The sequence below is a fragment of the Vulpes lagopus genome, chromosome 1 (assembly GCF_018345385.1).
Source record: "Vulpes lagopus strain Blue_001 chromosome 1, ASM1834538v1, whole genome shotgun sequence".
Classification (NCBI taxonomy): Eukaryota; Metazoa; Chordata; class Mammalia; order Carnivora; family Canidae; genus Vulpes; species Vulpes lagopus.
Window position 1 is genome coordinate 158,430,778 of NC_054824.1, and position 21,348 is coordinate 158,452,125.

A 21,348-nucleotide genomic window follows, 5' to 3' on the forward strand; every position below is an offset into this window, starting at 1 on the left:
ATCAACTTCTAAAAGTTCCTTGTAGTTTTTTAATTTGTTAAGCCACAATACAAAGTAACAGACACTTGCTTGGCTCTGCAGTTTCCATTTGTTTCCCATACTTCCTCCCCAGAGTATGCTTCTGTGCCTAAAATGATCACAGTAAACTTTCATGGGGCTCTTCTGTAAAAAAAAAAGGAACAACAAGCCCCCAAATGGAGTAAGTTGCCCCCAGGACAGCAAACCAAAAACCACAGTTTCAACTCATTTCAGGAATGTGATCTTTTTTTTTTTTAATTTAAATTCAATTTGCCAACATATAGTATAACACCCAATGCTCATCTCACCACATTCCCTTCTTAATGCCTGTCACTCAATTACCCTATTCCCCCATCCACTTCTCCTTCTCCAACTGATTGTTTGTTTCCCAGAGTTAGGAATCTCTTGTGCTTTGTCTTCCTCTATCATTTTTTTCCCACTCAGTTTCCCACTCAGTTTCCCCTCCTTCACTTACAGTCCCTTTAACTGTTTCTTTTATTCTATATATGAGCAAAACCATATGATAATTGTCTTTCTCCAATTGACTTATTTCACTTGGCATAATACCCTCCAATTCCATCCACATCAATGTATATGGTAGGTATTCATCTTCTCTGATGGCTGAGAAATATTATATATTACTGATATGTATATCTATCTATATCTATATCTATATCTATATCTATATCTATATCTATATATGATCTTCTTTATCCATTCATCTGTCAAAGGACATCTCTGCTCCTTCCACAGTTTGGCTATTGTGGACATTGCTACTATGAACACTGGAGTGCAGGTGTCCCATCATTTCACTACATCTGTATCTTTGGGGTAAATACCTAGTAGTGCAATTGCTGGGTCATAGGGTAGCTCTATTTTTAACTTCTTGAGGAGCCTCCACACTGTTTCCCAGAGTGGCTGTGCCAGCTTGCATTCCCACCAACAGTGCAAGAAGGCTCCTCTTTATCCACATCGTTGCCAACATTTGTTGTTTCCTGTCTTGTTAATTTTAGCCATTATCACCAGTGTGAAGTGGTATCTCATGGTGATTTTGATGTGTATTTCCCTGATGACAAGTGATGTGGAGCATTTTTTCATGAGCTTGCTGGCCATGTGTAGGTATTCTTTGGAGAAATGTCTGTTAACAATTCAGCAATGTGGCAGGACACAAAATCAATGCACAGAACAATGAAACTGAAAAAAAGATAAATTAAGGAATTGATCCCATTTACGTTTGGACCAAAAATCATAAAACACCTAGGAATAAACCTAACCAAAGAGGTAAATATCTGTACTCTAATAACTATAGAGCACTTTGCGAAGACACAAAGAGATGGGAAACATTCCATGCTCATGGATTGGAAGAATAAATATTGTGAAAATGTCTATGCTACCCAGGGCAATTTACAAATTCAAAGCAATCCCTATCAAAATACCATGGACTTTCTTCACTGAGTTGGAAAACATAATCCTAAGATTTGTATGGAACCAGAAAAGACCCTGAATACCCAGAGGAATGCTGGAAAAGAAAACCAAAGTTGGTGGCATCACAAAACCTGACTTCAAGTTGTATTACAAAGATGTGATCGTCAAGATAGTGTGGTACTGGTACAAAAGCAGATACATAGATCAATACAACAGAATAGAGAGCCCAGAAATGGACCCTCAGCTCTATGGTCAATTCATCTCCGACAAAGCAGGAAAGAATATCCACTGGAAAAAAGTCTCTTCAATAAATGGTGCTGGGAAAATTGGACAGCTACAAGCAGAAGAATGAAACTGAACCATTCTCTTACACCATAAACAAAGATAAACTCAAAAATGGTTGAAAGATCACCTTTGTTAACTCAGCCACAGCAACTTCTTGCCAGATACATCTATAAAGGCAAGGGAAACAAAAGCAATAATGAACTATTGGAACTTCATCAACCCAAAAAGCTTTTGCACAGCAAAAGAAACAAGCAACGAAAGGAATGTGATCTTTTTACAGTCTATATGAAATTTCTAGATGAGTGCTAGTGAAGTAATCTGCATGATAAAAAAGTCTGTCAAAACCACAATGATATATTACCTTACACCTGTCAGAATGGCTTACATCAAAAAGACAAGAAATAGCAAGTGTTGCTAATGGGAAAAAAAGGAACTGTCATGCACTGCTGGTGGGAATGCAATCTGCTGCAGTCATACTGTGGAAAATAGTATGGAAGTTCCTCAGAAAGGGATCCCTGGGTGGCGCAGCGGTTTGGCGCCTGCCTTTGGCCCAGGGCGCGATCCTGGAGACCCGGGATCGAATCCCACGTCGGGCTCCCGGTGCATGGAGCCTGCTTCTCCCTCTGCCTGTGTCTCTGCCTCTCTCTCTCTCTCTCTGTGACTATCATAAATAAATAAAAATTAAAAAAAAAAAAGGAAGTTCCTCAGAAAGTTAAAGATAGAAATACCATCTTATCTAGTAATTCTACTTCTGAATATTTATCTGAAGAAAACAAACAACAAAAAAAAAAACACCACTAATTCAAAAAGATATGTGCTTCCCTATGTTTACAGCATTATTTACAGTGGCCAAGCTATAGAAGCAACCCCAGTGTCCATTGACAGATGAATTGATATAAGATGTAGTATATACATATATAGAATGGAATATTACTCAGTTGTAAAAAGAATGATATATTGCCATTTGCTACAACATGGATGGGCCTAGAGGATATAACGCCAAGTGAAACAAGTCAGACAGAAAAAGACAAATACCATATGATTTCATTTATATGTGGAATCTAAAAAACAAATAATGAACAAACAAAGCAGAAACAGACACATAAATACAGAGAACTTGTGGTTGCCAGAGGGGAGTGGGTGGAGGATGGGCAAAATGAGTGAGAGTAGGAGGTACAGTCTTCCAGTTATGGAATAAATAAATCACAGGGATGAAAGGTACAGCATAGGGGATATAGCTATGTGATTGTAATAGGGTTGTATGGTGACAGGTAGTACACTTGTGGCAAGAGTAACAGACATTATATATTGCATAGGCTTGTTGAAACACTATGTTGTACACCTGAAACTAATGTAATATTCTGTGTCAACCGTTCTCCAATTAAAAAAAAACAAAAAAAACAAAAACAAAAAAAACAAGAAACCTGACTTTCCCTTCCCTGCAAAAAGATGTAATAATTCAATAATCCTTTCTTTTCCTTTGCTAATAACTTCCTTGTCCCACCCTCTTTCTTTCCTATAAAAAACTTATTTTATATGGTTCCTTGGAGCATCTCTGCCTGCTGGATGGCAAGCTACTTAATTCATGAATTGCTTAAGAAAGCCAACTAGATCTTCAAATTTACTGGTTGAATTTGAATTTTTTAACACTTCCTAAGAGCCAAGTATTTTGTATGTGTCATATTATTTCATCTATATAACAACCCTCTGAAGGTGAGGGATTTTTCATTCCTTTCTTATAAAGAAACCAAGGCACAGAGACAGTAATTTTCCCAAGGACACATAACTAGTAAGTGAAGTTCAAGGAGTCAAATCCAAATTTTCTGACTCTCACCTATCCAACTGTTGATTAAGTTCTGCTACTTCTAGTCTTTTTAGGCTCATAACATGAGGGCATCACGTTTTGGTTACAGTAGCTTACATTCATGAAAAGATCAGCCATTAGAAATGACGAACACCCATCATTTGCTTCGACGTGGATGGAACTGGAGGGTACTATGCTGAGTGAGGTAAGTCAATGAGAGAAGGACAATCATTATATGGTTTCACTCATACAGGGAATATAAAAAATAGTGAAAGGGATTATAGGGGAAAGAAAAGAAAATGAGTGGGAAAAATCAGAGATGGTGACAAAACACGAGACTCCTAACTCTGGTAAACAAACAAGGGGTAGTAAGTAGAAGGGGAGGTGGGCAGGGGGATGGGGTAACTGGCTGACGGGCACTGAGGGGGGCACTTGACAGGATGAGCACTGATGTTATACTATATGTTGGCAAATTGAACTCCAATAAAAAAAAATATACCACAAAAAGATCCTGATTATTACAAACCTCCATACATCCATTACCTTCACAACAACTTTATTTGTTGTAGGAAAAATATATCTCTATTTAAAATTTTCAGAAATCAGGTTTAGTACCTACTTTAATCAAGACCTGGTCACAGACTGAGCTAGCTTTAGATATATGCAGAAGTGTGAGCCTGAGGCATCGGAAAGACACCCAGCTTCTTTTCCAAAGCCAAGTCCAAATATAGTCCCTGCAATTCTTTCATTTGTCATTAAGTTAATGTTACAGGGTTTCTTTTTGTGCCAAGGTTCTTGGTCATGCTGCTTCAAAGAGTGAAGAGGTAGACCAGATGAACAGTGGTGGGCCACAAAGCAAAGTTTATTGAACAAATTAAAGTGAAGATGGAGGGGACCTGCCACCAGAATTTCTAAGTTTAGAGGTTTTTATGGGTTTTTTGGCTGGCTGTTTTAATCTGATTAACCCTCCATGTGGCTGTCATCCAATCAGTTGGTTTTTTTGTGGGTTTTTTTTGTTGTTGTTTTGTTTTCATGTGGGAAAGGGTAGAGGACTCCTTCCAGGGTGGAGTAAAATTCTTTTAAAGGTAGTTTCTTTTTAGAGTGGGGGCCTCTTGTTCCTGCCTGTCTTTCTATCAATTATCCTTCATCATTAATACTTATCAAGTGCTATCTGTCTGCCAAGCAGTGCTAGGGATATGGTAGCAAGCTCTTGGAGTTTACTGTCAAGGCAATATTAAACATATAAATGTATCAATTAGTGTGCAATTATAAATTGTTATATATGCTATGAAAGGAAATATAATAGGCTCTGGGACCATGTTGTAAAAAGACCTAATATAAAGTGGAGATCTGGGAGGCTTCTTTCTGCTGAGATGTGGGGTTATATAGGAATGTAGCAGTGGAAGGGTTGAGGTCATTCATGCAGAGGGGACATCATGTGTGAAGGCACAGGGGCAGTAAGGAGTTGTCATTAAAGACAGCCAGGGTCAATGGAACAAAGTGGGGGATGGGGTTGAATCTGAGGGATTGTTGCACAGGATGATACTGATATGTTGACAAGGGTGCAGGCTGTGTCAAGATTTTGGGGGTTTAGTTCAAGTCCCATGGGAAGCCAATAAAGAGTTTTAGCAGGAAAATGATATCTAATTTGAGGTTTCAAAAAAAGATCATTTTGGCTGCTCTGTAAAGAAAGGATTAGTGGTAGAAAAGTGTAGAAGCAGGGAGACCTGTTGGGTTGTTGCACAAGCCCAAGAAAGAAGCAGTAGTGAATTGTATCAAGACAGACCATACCAAACCATGATGTGCAGCACAAACCATCATTTCATCAGACCCATGTGTTCCAAGAGATTGGATACCTAACAGCAATTTCAGCCTCTCCCCGGAGTGGAATTTTAAATCAATCAGTCTGGAATTTTTCTGACCAGCACTAGTTAGGTAATCTGCATGGTAAGGTATCCCCCTTCCCTGCCCTCTTGCCTTCCCTCCCTTAAGTGAAGGTAACCTTGCCTGAAACAATCCTTTCTTTTTGTTTGCTAATAATCTCATTGTCCCGCTCCATTTCTGCCTACAAAATCCTTCCATTTTGTACAGCTCCTCTGAGTGTCCCCTCCATTTACTAGAAGCGATGATGTCCAATTCATGAACTATTGAATAAAGCCAATTGGATCTTAAATTTACTCAGTTGAATATTTGTTCAAGACCAGATTCCAAGACCAGCATCTCCTGCCAGGTTCACAAATTCTGACCAAAACTTTGCTTGTTTTCTTCCTGTCTTAAAACTTCCCTTTGATAACCCCAGTTCCCAGAATGTGTATCTTTCCCCAGTATCCCCTTTTAAGACACTATCAAAGGTTTTTTAACATTTTTTATTTAAATTCAATTTGCCAACATATAGTATAACACCCAGTGCTCATCCCATCAAGTGCTTTCCTTAGTGCCAATTACCTAGTCACCACACACCGTCCTCCCCTTCCACAACCCTTTGTTTCCCAGAGTTAGGAGTGTCTCAGGGTTTGTCTTCCTCTCTGATTTCTCCCCACTCAGTTTCCCTCCTTTCTTTTATGGTCCCCTTCACTATTTCTTATATTCTCATATGAGTGAAACCATATGATGATTGTCCTTCTCTGATCACTATCAAAGTTTGATAGGGCAGTGCTCTCTCAGCTTTCTGTGATCTACCTGTTTCCTTCTGGTCTTTATACCTGGAAGCTCTGAAAGTCACTTTGACTGTGGTGGTGCCAGGCCAAAAAAAAAAAAAAAAAGTGGATGGAGTTAATGTATATTTTGGAAGTAGATGCCATTGTGGAGGCTGAGAAAATTTAAGGCCATTCCACCTCAAGTTTAGCATTAGCACAAGTACAGCCATCTTAGGACCCTGTAAATAAGAGCTGAACTTTACAGGAAAACCTGCAGAATGTCCTCGGCAGGGAATCCCATATCAAAAAGGCAACAGAGTCCACGCCCCCGTGGTAGAAAATTCCATATTAGAATGAGAACAAAGCTCAATGCCCTTGAAAGCCCCATATCAGAATGTAAACAGAACTTGAGAAATTCCTCCACCCCTTCTGAAAATCCCCTAGACCAGCCCATAAAAAACCCAGCTGTAACCCACTTCAGGGTCCAAGTCCCTGCTCCGCTGTGTCGGGTATACTTGGACCCAAGCTCCAGCTTGCAAATAACCCTCTCGTGTGCTTGCATCGGTGTCGGCTCCTTGGTGATTTCTCGGATTCGCAATCTTGGGCGCAACACCATAGGTCTTGAACACTGGATATAAATGATAAGAAGAACAAGATGATAAAGATTAGTCCCAAATTTCTGTTATTTTATTTCAACTCCAAGGAGATAAAGCCTGAGGAACTGATGTGAAGTACTTGGCAGAATTCTTGGCATATATTTAGCACTAAATGTTACCTACTGTATTGAAGATTATTCACAAGCACAAATTCTAATATGCAAGACATTTAGTTTTCCTTTATCAACTGTCTTTTTTTTTTTTAAGTTAGAACCTAACATTTTATTTAGATCTTCATTAAACGGTTGGAATTGAGAACCAGACATACTTAATAAACCTCCAAAAATAGATCCTGAAAGGCACTTTCTGCTTAGGGCAAGCAGTCATGGAATAAGCATGTAAACAAGCTGGCTTCTCTGTACCACACCAGCCAAGTCAGCTTTCTCCATGGCCAGCCGCACCACCTCTGCCCTCCCTTCTGTTAACACCAGCCAGACCCCCTGTAGGTCTAACCCAAGGTTTTTCTGTAGGACACCTTGGCCTACCTGGGAATACTGGGAACATGTTATTAATGGAATCATGGTGTTGAGGAAAAAAAAAATCTTTTAAAAGCTGCCATCTGAGGTGATGGCTTCTCTGTACTTACGCCATACCCCAGAATACAATAAATAAGCAATTAGTAAATGTTCAAGTATGAAGGGATTTCCTCCTCCCCACCAAAAGCACTGCTCTCTGAAGGAAGCTGGTTTCTCTGTAGCTACACCAGCTGTTCAGAAAGCTCATTGGACCTGGTTTTGAAAATAAAGTTAAAACCCTGGGAGGAATTATTGTGCAGTGTGGAGTACTCAGTCTTTCTTATAAAGAAAAAAAAAAAAAGTTATCTGGTACCAAAGTGTGCAACCTACAGACCCTCAGGTACTGCCCTGTGATTTCTCTGTATAACATTTCTAGAACTAGGATCAACTGTCTTTTTCTATAATAACTTAATTTTTGTTGCAAGCCCCTTTTCTGCCCAGGAAGAGAAACCTTCTCAGTCGTTGTTGCCTCTACTCCACCCTGCAGGCAGGATGGCTAAAGTGCTTGGGTAGCACCATGCTATCAGGGGCTGATAGTAGGGAGGGGAGGGGAGGAAAGGGGACAGGAAAGTGGATGCAGCTGGTCCTCGTTCAACATCACACAATGACGTCTTCTGACACTATCTCATGTCTGTCAGATGTTCTGTCATTCAACCATTAGGTCATCCATGGGCCCTGTTCACTCCCACCTCAAGACCCCATGACACTCAGCTGTCTCAGCCACTCAGGCCTCCCTGACACATGAGAAAGCCTGTTCCTTTTTCTAAACACGAACTGTGGAAAATTAGATGAGGCTGCCTAAGGCACTGTGCCTTTTATATTCCATTGTCCCCACTTCATGGCAAACCAAGAAAGCTCTGGGGTCTTATCAGCTTCCTGGCACTTCCCTAGGTCTATAAGGATGGGCAGAAGGCTCAGGTCCTCTCTACCCCGGATCTGCAGATCCCTGGAGTGCATCATCCCTCTCTCCCATCAAAAGAATTTAAGGGAAGGGTGGCCAGAATCACCCTTTCCAGTTCTTTCTCCCCCAGTAAGGAGACAAGCCCACCTGGCCCAGGGGTTGAGAAAAAATGGTATTCTTTCAAATCTTTTGCTTATGCCCAAAGCTTTCAATGAATCCTTTTGTTTTCTGAGTTCTGTTCCCCCTGAGGACATTAAATTGCTAAGATTTGAAGAGGGAAAGGATCATAAAGTTCGGGAAATGCTAAGAAAAACAAAATTATTTAATATATCAAAATACTGTCCCACTATATAGTTATTATCATTGTTCATATTTGCTGTGAATTCACTGATGTATAGAGGCTTTGTAGAGTAGTAATTAAGCACTTGGACTCTGGAGCCTAATGACTTGAGGTCAAATCCCAGCTCCACTAATTGCTAGATACATGACCCTAGGTATCTATTTTTAGTGCCTCAATTTCTTCATTTGTGCCATAGAAATGATCATAGTACCTCCCTCAAAGCATTATTTTGGGCATTGAATGAGATCACTAATATCAGAACAGGTCATGTGAGAACAGTGCACATAGTAAATGCAATATGTTTGCTGCTCTGACTATTAAGCTTGTCATGCTCTTCTAACATTTGGCAGAAATCCATTACTGAACATAGGGCAATTGATTCCTGTAATTACTGGAGAGAACAAACCACTGTGTCACTTCCAAAAGAAAATGTTGTGTATGAGCCCATTAAAATGACGCTACAATCTCTACTCTTACCAGCATTAAAGGCAAATATGGAACACAAATTTAGGACTATGGAACTATATACAGTTGGAAACTCCATTCTTCATTATTTACTCATTTTATTTTTATTCAATTTAGTATATACCTACTAGCATGAGGCACTGCTCTAGAAACTGGGGCATCGTCTGGATTTGATGGTCCTCACAATATGGTAGAGGAAGACAAACATAAATAAAGAAAGAATAAACAGCTGCCAAAATGATACTAAGTCTCTACTAAAATAAGATTCATTCTCTGCTTGTTCTATAGGACATTCTAGAATTTTTCTGGAACCCTGACACCAGTTACCAAGCAACAGAGAAAAATTCTTCAAACCCAAACTGAAGAAAAATTCTTCAATACAGTACATGCTGTACTGAGGGTAGCAGTGGGAGTGGGGGATGAAGAACTACTATTCTGAGAACCTCCAAATTACAGGAGGGAGACACAGAGAGATCATCATGCATATTTTGCCTCAGCTTGTGATCCATGTTAAATGTTAAGCTAGCTGTGGTTTAGTAGTGTTTAGGGTGGCACTAGGGCCAACTGGCAGCGTACCAGGCAATGTTACATATACCTCATTGAATCTGCAGCACATTGCTGTGATGTAAGTATTATTATCATTAGTTTTCCCTGGAGGAAAGCAAGATTCAAGGTAAAGTGACCTGTCCACTCCCACAACACGTGTACTTTCTCCCTATTTCTCTGACATGTGCACAGGTAACTGTAGGACACATATTGCCACATAAGTGAAAAGAGCTTCCAGTAGCCTTGTGGCCTCAATGCAAGCACAGTCTAGTAACTATTAGTCCTCTAAAAACTTCAAAAAGGCCACTTGCCTTAACTCTTCCCTGGGCCCTAGAGAAATTAAAAAACCAGCTCCTGAATCAACCTCCTGGTGAATGAGTCAAAACTGGACTCTTGGGCACAGTTAGGGCAAAGAGGATACATTTTACTGGGGTTTTGGCTCACATTACTACTAAATGTCTTGCTGTGTGTCAGGCTTAGAATAGTACTAGAGACACAGCAGGAAATAAAATCAAAAAGAATCTTTGCCTTTATGAAGCGTATATCCAGCAGAAAGTAAGAGGGAATAGACAATAAACAAAAAAATAAACAAAGGATAGATCATGGGAAGTTCTGGTGGGAAACCATAAAGTAGGAGAGGGAGAGAAATGTGGATGAGAGAGAGCTGTTCCATGCAGCCTCTCCTACTCTGCACATGTCCAGGATGCACAATCAGAAAAGGCCATCTCACTGCTGAATGAATCTCTTCCCTATCACTGGAGATCATGGCTAACAGAGTTACTTTTCTTGGCATTGCTTATATGAAGGACTTGAGCCTACTTGCTTTGAGAAAAACAGTGACATGGGGGACTATGGAAGTTCCAGGTGGGAGGCTTCCCCTACATGGGTTGGGGAATACCCTGTTATTGCTAAGGTTGTTTATCTTACGAGGTCCAGGCATTTGGCAAGCACACCACTAGGAGGAAGAATTGAACAGCTCTCCCTTTGCAGAGTCACTTACCAGTTCAACAAACACACCAGGTTGTATGCCAGGCTCTTTGCCTGGGAACTCTCCACCCATATAATTGCCATATTTCATTGCCATATCAAACTGCGTTTATGGAGGAGGAAAAGTCAAAGGACAATAGCATTTTGTAGGGCAGATAAATCAGATCATGCTTCAGAGAACATTTATTTTTTAGTAGGTCTATATCCATGCACACCAAGCTTCAGAGATTTTATTTTATGGTTTGAAATAAAAAGCCACTTTCACATTTATTATCTCATGAGCGTTTTTTTTATAAGGGACATTTATAAAGCACTTGTATACTGATCCCCCAATTACCTTCAACATATTAAATTTCAGTTTCTTACTACATCATGAAATTAGTCTTAAGTTAGTTCCCTTTATATTGTGTGCTTCACTTTCCTTGTAGCTAGTGACCTTCTTCCCTTCAACCCCCTCAATCTCATAGCTACACGCTGGACTCTTGTCATCACCAGGAATTATTCCAACACTCATATGTTAAATCCTGTTTTGGGACCTCCACCTCTTATATTTCCAGAACCCTGAATTTTTTTATTACTTTCTTGGGGATGCCATAACAAAGTACTACAGAGAGTGACTTTATTTATTTCCTCACAGGCTGAGGAGTCCCAGATAAAGATGAGGCAGGTTTGATTTTTTTCTGAGGCCTGTCTCTGCTGGCTTAGTCAGGGTTCTCCAGAGAGAATATATAACAGGAGATTTATTATATGAATTGGCTCCTGTAATTATGGAAGCCAAGGAGTCCCATTATTTGCTATCTGCAAGCTGGGGAACCTGGACTGTGACCCAAAAGCTCCAATGTTCGAAGGCAGGAGGAGTTGGATGTCCTAGCTGAAAAAGAAAGAGAGTAGATTTACCCTTCCTCCAGATTCTTGTTCTATTCAGGCCCTCAGTGGATTGGATGATGGCTGCCCTCCTTGGTGAGGGGGATCTTTATTCACTTTACAGGTTGAAAACTAATCAGAAACTCTGTCAGAAACACCCAGAAGTCATGTTTTACCAGCTATCTGGGCATCACTTATTCCAGGCAAGCTGACACTTAAAGTTAACTTTTTCTCTGTCGTCACATGGTCTTTCTGTATGTCTGTGCCATAGCTTCTTTTCTTGTAAGGACAAGAAAAGGACACCAGTCATATTAGATTAGAGCCCATCCCATGACCTCATTTAACTTTAATTACCTCCTTAAAGACCCTATCTTTAAATATAGTCACATTCCGATGTACTGGGGGTTAGGATTTTAACAAAGGAATTGGTGGGGGGGGCGCAATTCATCCCATAACTTTCATTCCTACCTCACAAGGTCTTCCATTTTATTGGGACATTCAGACTCTTGAGTTCAACTTCTCAGAACTTCATTCCTTTCTTCTCATGGCCTAGAACACTTGTCTTTCACTTCAGCAGCCCTCCTAACAAAAGACACAATTCCACCACCCATCTTCTGTTGGATCCATGTAAGAAAACACAAATCTTGAATCAACTCATCTGTTGTGTAACTGAACTGATGTGAATTCACTCTTTGGTGAGATATAGATACAGGCTATGCCAAGTGGAACTGTCACCAAAGGAAGCTTTATTAGATGCAAATAAGGAATCATGGTAATAACTTCCAAAGCAATGACTCCCCAAGGGCTGGTAAGTGGGTTTCTTTCATTTAGGGTTAGGATAAATATTCATAAAGGGGAGTTTTGTCATCACATGTTAAGGCAGGTATAAAGTCATGTATCTATACTTAGGAAACATGCCTATACATGCATCGTATGTTATGCATTAACAAGGACATTTGTGTTCCTCTTTGGGCAGAAATTTTAACATTATAATAGGATAGATTTAACCCTTGAGCTCTCCATAATCCACCTGTGCAGGTGTGAGGCTGTGGTCAATCTCAAACTGATCTAGGCCACTGGAGCTCTCCCTGTTGTTTACCTTTAAAAGATAAAATTGACATTCCTGTGAAGAAGAAGCAGGAACCAGTGGGAATCTTGCTGGTGACAATTTTAACCTCATTAACACTGTTAGGCACAGTTTCAGTTGTATCTCCCTTCCCTGCTCCTGAATTGACATTGCTCCTGGAGAAAAATCACTCTAGCACTCAGAAGGTGCTACTGCACATAAACAAGGTATGTTCTGTTAGAAATTCATGCTCCTCAAACCCAACTAGTCCCAGGGCCCCAGGCAAGCTATGTGGCTAGTTCCTACTCTTAACACTTTCCCAAAGTTTCTTCCTATACCACTTGCCCACTCATTCTCAGCAGATGACTTTGCTCCTTATATCATAGAAAGAATAGAAGCAATCATCCAAGAAACTGCCCAACTCCATGCTCCTGACCCAAAACATTTGCTTCTATTCCCTTTCTTACCCCCAATCTATTTGATTTGTATTCTATTTGATTCAAAAAATTTATGTGTTCTGTTTCTATCAGAGGGAGGGGATAGCAGAGGTGGCAGGAGGGTAGGAAAAATAAGGTGTAAGCAAGATGGTTATTTCTAATCTATAGCCAAGCATAAAAATAAAACAAAATTTGTGTTCATCTTTAATGCAAAATTTTGCATTTATTTATTTGTTTTAGAAACTTTAATATAAAATTATATCCTACTAAGCTCTATTAAAATATGTAGGTTTCTACACTATATTGTTCATCTGAAACTAACACTGTAATGTTAGCTACACTGGGATTAAAATTTAAAACTTAATAAACTTTTTTAAAAATGAAATCATCAGGGACAAAGGAAAAAATATGTAGATTTCTTCTTTCTTGAGAGGATATCATAAGACCTTATGAAATTACAGGTCAAACTCAAAAACTAAAGGTTACCCCAGGTTGTTGAGCAGTGGTTGTATGTGTACCCAGTATGTAAATGAAGCAGATATCTGGTGGGCAACTGCCTTCAAGCTATTTTTGGTTCCAAGGTGGAAGCCTATTAAACCAAGTACCAATGTGTAAGATTTGAATGAGGATTGCAGGTGTCCCTGGCATATCCCATCAGGCCTCGCCTTCCTTTTCAGTTTTTTCCCAACTCTTCACTTTGTCTTAAACTCATAAAAAAATCTTCCATGCTTATATGTAATAGCTCCTTGTACTCAGTTTTCTGAGGTGATCACATATGAATCACTTTTAATCTCTTGTAGGGCCATCAACTTCAAGCTGTAGACATGAAATGATTTAACTCAATTGTTACATTCAAAGTAGGGGAAAAATCACAAAAGAAGCTTAGCTGCAAACTTGGAGTTTTTAGATTACACATGCGATATTTTATGACTCACTCATATTTTTTACAGTACAAAATTTATCTTCTCAACCAAGAATAAGGATTCATTTCTAAATACTCACCATGAGTTATTGCAGATCTATGTATCACTAAAAATGAAAAATCTGGCAGTGTTTTCTAAGGTCAACTTCAATATCTCTCACATGTTCACATTTTTACTGACTTTTTTTCATTTGCAAAGTTCTTTCCATCTACTCATTTCACAATATGTATTTATGCTCAAGGCCATGTTTAAGGCCACATTCCTATAAAAAGTAATGGCACAGATGGTTCTTCCACATCTGGTCATGGAAAGATCCCAGAACTCCATGCACAGACTCCTCATGTTAATACCACTGCACCATCCCTAGTGCCCCTCTGTGTCCAGGGGCCTTATGCGTAATATTTCACTTTATGACAACAGCGTGAGATACATTGAAATGAATGAGGACTCTGATGTCTAGAGAATCTAAAGGACTGGTGCATGATCTGGTACACAACTAGTGGGGATATTTAAATCTATTAATTAATATGCCTCCAACTTGAACTTTATTGTAATTATTATATTCATTGTGGTGATTATCTTTGCCTGTTAGGCTATTAACTGATAAAGAGGCACAGTCCTGGACTCTAAACACCACTAGAATATCTAGAAAAAGTCTATCACATTTTTTTTTTTTTTTTTTTGTAATCTAGACAGTCAACAATTATGAGCTGGAGAGCAGTTTTACTTTGATATCCTCTGCTTTCTAGAGCAGCTCTAGCAGAAACAGAAGTGTATTAAGTACTGCAGCCACTCTGCCTTTAGTTATGTGATACAGCCAGAAATGGGTTAGGACCAAGGATCTGTGGACCAAGGAAGATCAGAAAGTAAAAATAGAACCAACCAAGATTTATTGTATACTTATCTAATGCTTTCAGTTTCTCTAGCACTTGTTTCCCAGAAATCAACACAAACTGTCTAATATTTTCATTACTTCCCACAGAAGAGTCATACCAAAGGTAGAAACAGAGGGCCACAGATAAAAAATCTGTAGTAAGGTCATCTAAGGAGATGATGACCTCTAGTGATATCCCCATTACAAAGATTATCCTAATTAGATAGCTAATAGGCAAATTCATGAAAGACTTCCACACATATGCTAAGCACTTAGGTCTGTTGACACATATTCAATTTAAAGGAAGACAAATGAAGAATTTAATAATAATAGATTATAATATACTTGACTAGGGACTCTCCTTTTTACAGTGAAATTATATCAGTTTCATTTATAGCAATAGAAGTATCGTAGATTTGTCATTTAGTCCATTCTTCTGCATGGAGGAGCAAAGATTGTGCTCTTCCTGCAGCCAGGCTGACTCTGAAAGAGAGAGTTTAGGGAGCTGAACCCCAGCAGGCTCAGCTCCTTACCCCAAATGCTACTGGGACTTCATCTCCTACTCTCACTTTCTGGATTCTGCTAAAGGTGCAGACTCCCCTGCCTCCTCATACTTTCATTCCTGGTGGCTGCCCCCACCATCACCACAATGCTACCAACTACCACCAATGTCTGTAATCTGACCCAAGAGCACAGGTAGTTTTGTCTATAGAATTCACACATACTACTACTAGAAAAATTGCCCAAATGCCTGCCCTCTTTTGAAGTCACAGGTTCATCTTTTTATGAAAGGGAACACATTTTCTAAACTGCATGGTGAAAGATTTGTACCTATGGGATAGAAGGATAAGGCACAATTTAAACCTGAATAAAGAGCCAACACATCCTAGAATCCTAGTCAGCTCTTTAATTTCAACAATTTCCTCAGCAATTTCCCATAGCAATATCTTCCCAATGTAATTCTCTTGGGCCAGGTTATTATAAGGTCAAATATGAAAGTATTTACAGAAACAGTAGTGCCTTTTGAAGATGGCACCAAGAAGGAAAACAGTCATCTTTGCCACTGATGTGTCCTTCTATTTACCCTTCCTTGAAGAAGCCTTCATCAAAATCCACAGCAACAATCAGATATCCTAGGTGATGAAGCATAAGTCCCTCTAAAAAGCCTTGCCTGAAAATCCCATGTGGCCTGTCAGTTTCTATTGCTTGGTGATTCCAAGGGCCCTGCTTGGTAATACAAAAGGTCCTGTTCATTTTGTTCCTCCCCATGCTGACAGCCTTTAGCCATCTTCCCTATTTATAGGAAGGGTTTTGTTGGCTCCATTCCTTAGGTCTTTCCTAAATGTTTGTGACCTAGAAGGATCTCCCACACTCTGATTTACATTGACCCAAAGGCACTTTAAGGAAGAGATTTTTTTCTTCAAATGGAGACAAGAACAGTATCTCCAATGCAACTGAATAAATAACTTATTTTTCCTTCAAAGCCATGACTTTTTTTTCACTTTTCAATTTTTTTTTATTCTGTTTTGGTAATCTGGCTAGAAATGAAAGAACATTTGAGGAATTGAAATTCTTTGGAGTCTACTCTTTACAATCCAGTATCATAGGCAAATTGTATCTGAATTATGCTCTTCTCCTCTGAAATAAGACATGTGATTCAGGGGATCCCTGGGTGGCTCAGCAGTTTGGCACCTGCCTTTGGCTCAGGGTGTGATCCTGGAGTCCTGGGATCAAGTCCCACATCGGGCTCCCTGCATGGGGCCTGCTTCTCCCTCTGCCTGTGTTTCTGACTCTCTCTCTGTGTGTGTGTGTGTGTGTGTGTGTGTGTGTGTGTGTGTGTGTCTCATGAATAAATAAATAAAACCTTAAAAAAAAAAAAAGACATGTGATTCAGCGACTCCATATAGTACTTTCATGCCACTCATTGCTGGGGGAATAGCGAGTGTAGCTATAATTGCCAGTCTACTTCCCACTCCAATCTATTGTATTTAGCTATATTTCATCATATTAGCTATAATAATTTAAAGTTCTTTATCATTATTTTAGCTTTAAATATGTATCTTTTAAAAATTATTTCCATTATTTAAATGCTTTTCAAATGTGTAGTCAAATCAAATGAATAGATAAAGTTTGAAAGATGAAGATAGGCCTTTGCAGAAGCCACAACTCAACTGTTGGAAGATATAAACCTCCATAGTACAAGCACTACTCTATATCTGACACACTTGATTCTGCTCACCACAAAATCCTTTCTCTCTATCAGTCTTTTTGGTATTTTTGTCCCACATCAATCAACACTTTTATTCAGTACTTTTGGTTTCAAGGTCCTATGCTAGGCACTATGAATATCACCATGAGTGTAACATGTATTCCCTTCCTTTGAAAAGTTTGAAGGGTAATTGGAAAGTCAAGACAAACAGGAATTTTTTTTTAATAATTCAAGAGATAAAAATAACAGTGCAAGCAAGGCAGAACATGAAAATCTGCCATGAGCTAGGGAAACCTCGATAGAGAACCAGTACCTCTAAGAATCCATTTTATGCCAGGTTCTGTACTGGCTAGTTTTATAGTTTAAGCATTTCTAGATGGCATCAGGCTTTGTTAATCAGCATGGTAAGACTAAATGCTGTTTCCTTGAGTTTTGTCTATTTGAGCTTTCAGAATCTTGATTATAATAGAAAACAGTCATTTAATGTAGAAATTTACTACTATAACACAATTCTATCAAGTTACTGCTATTAATATCCCCATTCTATGAAACAGAAAATTGAAGCTTGCAAGCATTAAGCAATTTATCCAAAGTCAAACATCCAGTAGATAGAAGAAGCAATTTTTTTAATTCTAGACTTTATGCAAGTCACACAAGAATTTAAGAGTATTTCAAACCCACACTCTGGAATAAAAACCAGATGGCCTTCCCTGTAGCTATGTTAAGTATAAACAGAAGTAGCATTACCTGAAAAGACAGGAAGCAGGGTGCTTTTATGAATATGAATTGCTCCCTACTAAGGATCTGGCCAAAGTAGATAAACCCGCAGCCTGTGTAACCAAGGGTATCAAATCTAGTGTGGTCTGGTTGAGTTTATATGCTGGACTTTTGTGATCCCCAACTTTAGCAGTTCTCATGCCTGGGGAAGGTTTTGCTTTCTTTTCTTTCAGAGCTAGTGGGTGAGGTGAGATATTGCAAGGGAGTGATTAAATCTTGGACCCCACCCTTTCTGATCTAGTAGGCTTGAGATGAAATCTGGTCATGGGAATCTGTTTTATTTTTATTTGTAATCCATTCAAGTTAATCTTGATGTTCACTGATGTTTAAGAATTTTTAATGCTTGAAAGCATGCTTCAGGGTAAGACAGATTAGGTTTAGCTTCCGTATAAGTGATTGAACAAAGGTCACTTTTAGTGAATCATGACTCAATTTCTCAAGCTGTTTGCTTACTTCCACCAAGAGCTACAATATGTACTACCTAAACCTAAAAAAGCTTCTTTTAAACAGAAGAGTATATTTTTTGTGCCTATATTTTCCTTACCAGCTGTGCTTTCTTCCAGATTGATCATGCTTTGCTGCCAAATGAGTGTGTATGCAAAAATATTCTCTACCAAGGAGCATATGCCTAATATGCCACTGTTTCATATACATCAGCTAATTGATTCCCGTGGCCACCTATTGTAGTAGTCTACATTCCTATTTTACTGATTTAAAAAAAAAAAAAAGACTTAGAAATGAAATAACTTTCTCAAGCTCATGCAACTAATACATGCTGGAGCTGAGTTTCAAACCAGACCTATCTAATTCTAAATCACTCTCCTTCAATTTTTTTCTTCTATGTCTTCATTTTCTTTTCTGCCCATGTCTTGAACCTTATCATATTACCCACAGACATCTCTTAGTTTTATTCTTGGCTCTGAGGACTAAAGAAGCTGAACATTGGTGCCAGGTAGATTTCTTCCTAGACTTTCAGCTCATATATGACTTTTTGGAGAATTCATTGGTTTGATGCACCACTAAAAAGACTACAAGTTTGCTGTTTGGTAACTTTGACTTTCATTATGGTGACTATGCATAAATGCTCTCTAGTGTTTATTCATTCATCTATTCATATATAATATTAAGGCTCTGAGACCAGTTCCCACATTTGTCAGAGGAAGGTAGGAATTCCTCTATACCACCAAGCAATTCTCTGGACACCAGTTGGGGGGTCCTACAATTCAACTCAAATCTAAGACTATCTACTGACAAGATTGCATTAGATTCCACAGGTTAAGAGTTCAGTCCTACAAGACTGCTGCCTCACCCACTTCAGGTGCCAGTCACAAACTCAGGTTGTTACTGTGCTTCTGTCCAACGGGCTACAGCTTGGAGGTCCTTGTAACTCCCTCCTTGGGTTCACTTTATTTACTAGAGCAGCTCATAGAACTAAAAGAAACATTTTACACATTAAATTACCAGTTTATTATAAAAGGACATAACTCAGGAACAGCCAGAAGGAAGAGGGCAAGATATGAGGATAGGGTATGAAGTTTCCATGGCACTTTTCACAAATATCCACTTGTTCACCAACCCAGAAACTCCCTAACTCAGTCCTTTTGGGGTTTTATGAAGGCTTCATTGTACAGTCATGATTAAGACTTTGATAGGGGCCTCCAGTCCCTCTCCCCTCCCAGGAGATAGGAATGTACAGGCTGAAAGTTCTAACCCTCTTAAGCTTCAAGTTAGCTCCTCCTCTTGCAACTTCCTGCCGGTTCTTGGGTGACCTGGGGAAACCAAAGGTCACTTCCTTAACATGACAAAAGATACCTTTACTACTCTCAACACTTAGCAGATTTAGGGTTTTAGGAACTCTGTGCTGGGAATGAGAAGGAAGACCAAATATATATTTCTTATTATAATCATAAATTGTAAATGCTTGCTTTTTATTGGAAAGATTGATTTGTTTCCCAGAAATACAAGGTCTCCAATTGGAAAGAAAATATTTGTTACTGGATTTTTTTTCCAGGTCTGATCAAATCCCCTAGCAAGGATGTCACAATGGTTGATATCATCAAGAAGGTGAAGGACAATGAGAAGTAGTACAACAATATTTGTCAAGGTTTCCTAACTTTATTTTTTTTAAAAGATTTAGAATTTTTTTTAAAAAAAATATTGTATTTATTTATTCATGAGAGACACAGAGAGAGAGACACACACAGGCAGAGGGAGAGGCAGGCTCCAAGCAGGGAGCCTGACGGGGGACTGGATCCTGGGTCTCCAGGATCACGCCCCGGGGAAAGGCGGCGCTAAACCGCTGAGCCACTGGGCTGCCCAGTTTCCTAACTTTAAATGGGCTTGATTGCAAGGAAGACTGTTAAAGATCATAAGTTCTTCTGCTGTACTAGGCTTCTGATTCTAAAATTGGAACCTATTTCTAAAACTTCAGGCCATTCAGTAAATAATCTGGTGAGAAGGTATGTATGCATCAGGTAGTATGCTAGGTATTGTGCTGAGGACAATCCAAGGAAGAATAGAAAACATGACTCCTATACTCCGCAAAATCTATCATCTATTTTTGGAAATGAAATATTATTATACAATGATAATGATAATGGTAACTAAGGCATGATAGTGTCAAAATAAAGTAAGATGGAGATCAGGTTTGAAGATCCCCTGGGCAGACAAAACCAGCTAAGACTCTTAAGCAAAACTTAATCTGATTTACTTCATGAATATAAATGCAATTTAACTTGGATTATTTTTCATAAATGCCTCTAAAAATCTTAAATGAAACTTGTCATCTTCTTAAAATGGTATAAGATAATCACTTTTAACCAATCCCCCACCACCTGGAAAATTCTATTGTAATAATCACTGTCATCATCATCATTGTAAAGGTTAAACAGCTTCCTCATTTTCACTTTATGTCGCCCTGTAACATTATGCCTCTAAGCTTCATGTAACTTTTGGGTTTGAAGTCTCCCTGTTCAAGATTATTTTGTTTCTCATTTAATAAAATATTCATATCAGGTAAATATCTCTGAATTTCCTTTGACAGTAGATAATCAGTACAGTGAAAGTTGAGATCAAAATAAGTGGGTACTTCTTTAAGTCTAAGGAAGTCCTTGGAATGAAAAGAAAAAAAATATCATTTTACTATAAAATAGCCATTATATAACAACTCTGACTTTTATCACACCAGAAAATGCTAACTTATGTACTTAAACAGGGTACTTCTTGTTCTCTCATGAAAAGATCAAAGAACATTTGAATCTCTTCCAGCATTTTCAGAAGTCAAGCCAGCAAAACTAGTTCACAAATATACTAGGTTTCATAGAAATAAATGTATGTTAATCTTCAAACCAATTTGATTGATCTGTAGATGAAATCCACAGTAACCTCACTCTAACATTTTTATCATTATATGTAACATTTTCATAAACTTTAAGCTTTCTAAAGCAACTTCAAAAGAATTTTTTTTTAATTAAAATTTTTGTCTATGTGGCTTCTGTGCTACTTCTGTGCCAGTAAGTGTTGGGTTTCCCTTTGATAATATTCTAGGTTTGGAAGGGATAGTGAAATGGAAGAGTATTCATTTTGATACTCACCAATGGTCTCCTAAATTTTAAAGATAG

At 38.7% G+C, this 21,348-nt stretch overlaps 1 long non-coding RNA gene across 1 annotated transcript; it reads right to left on the reverse strand.

The window, feature by feature from the left end:
• Nucleotides 1-6,663: 6,663 nt before the first annotated feature.
• LOC121489727 lies at nucleotides 6,664-17,800 on the reverse strand. The gene is made up of 3 exons (XR_005987408.1): nucleotides 17,699-17,800; nucleotides 11,911-12,056; nucleotides 6,664-6,796 (listed from the first exon to the last, which is right to left on the reverse strand). It is a non-coding gene; the product is annotated as an uncharacterized LOC121489727 (long non-coding RNA).
• Between the last annotated feature and the right edge of the window lie 3,548 nt (nucleotides 17,801-21,348).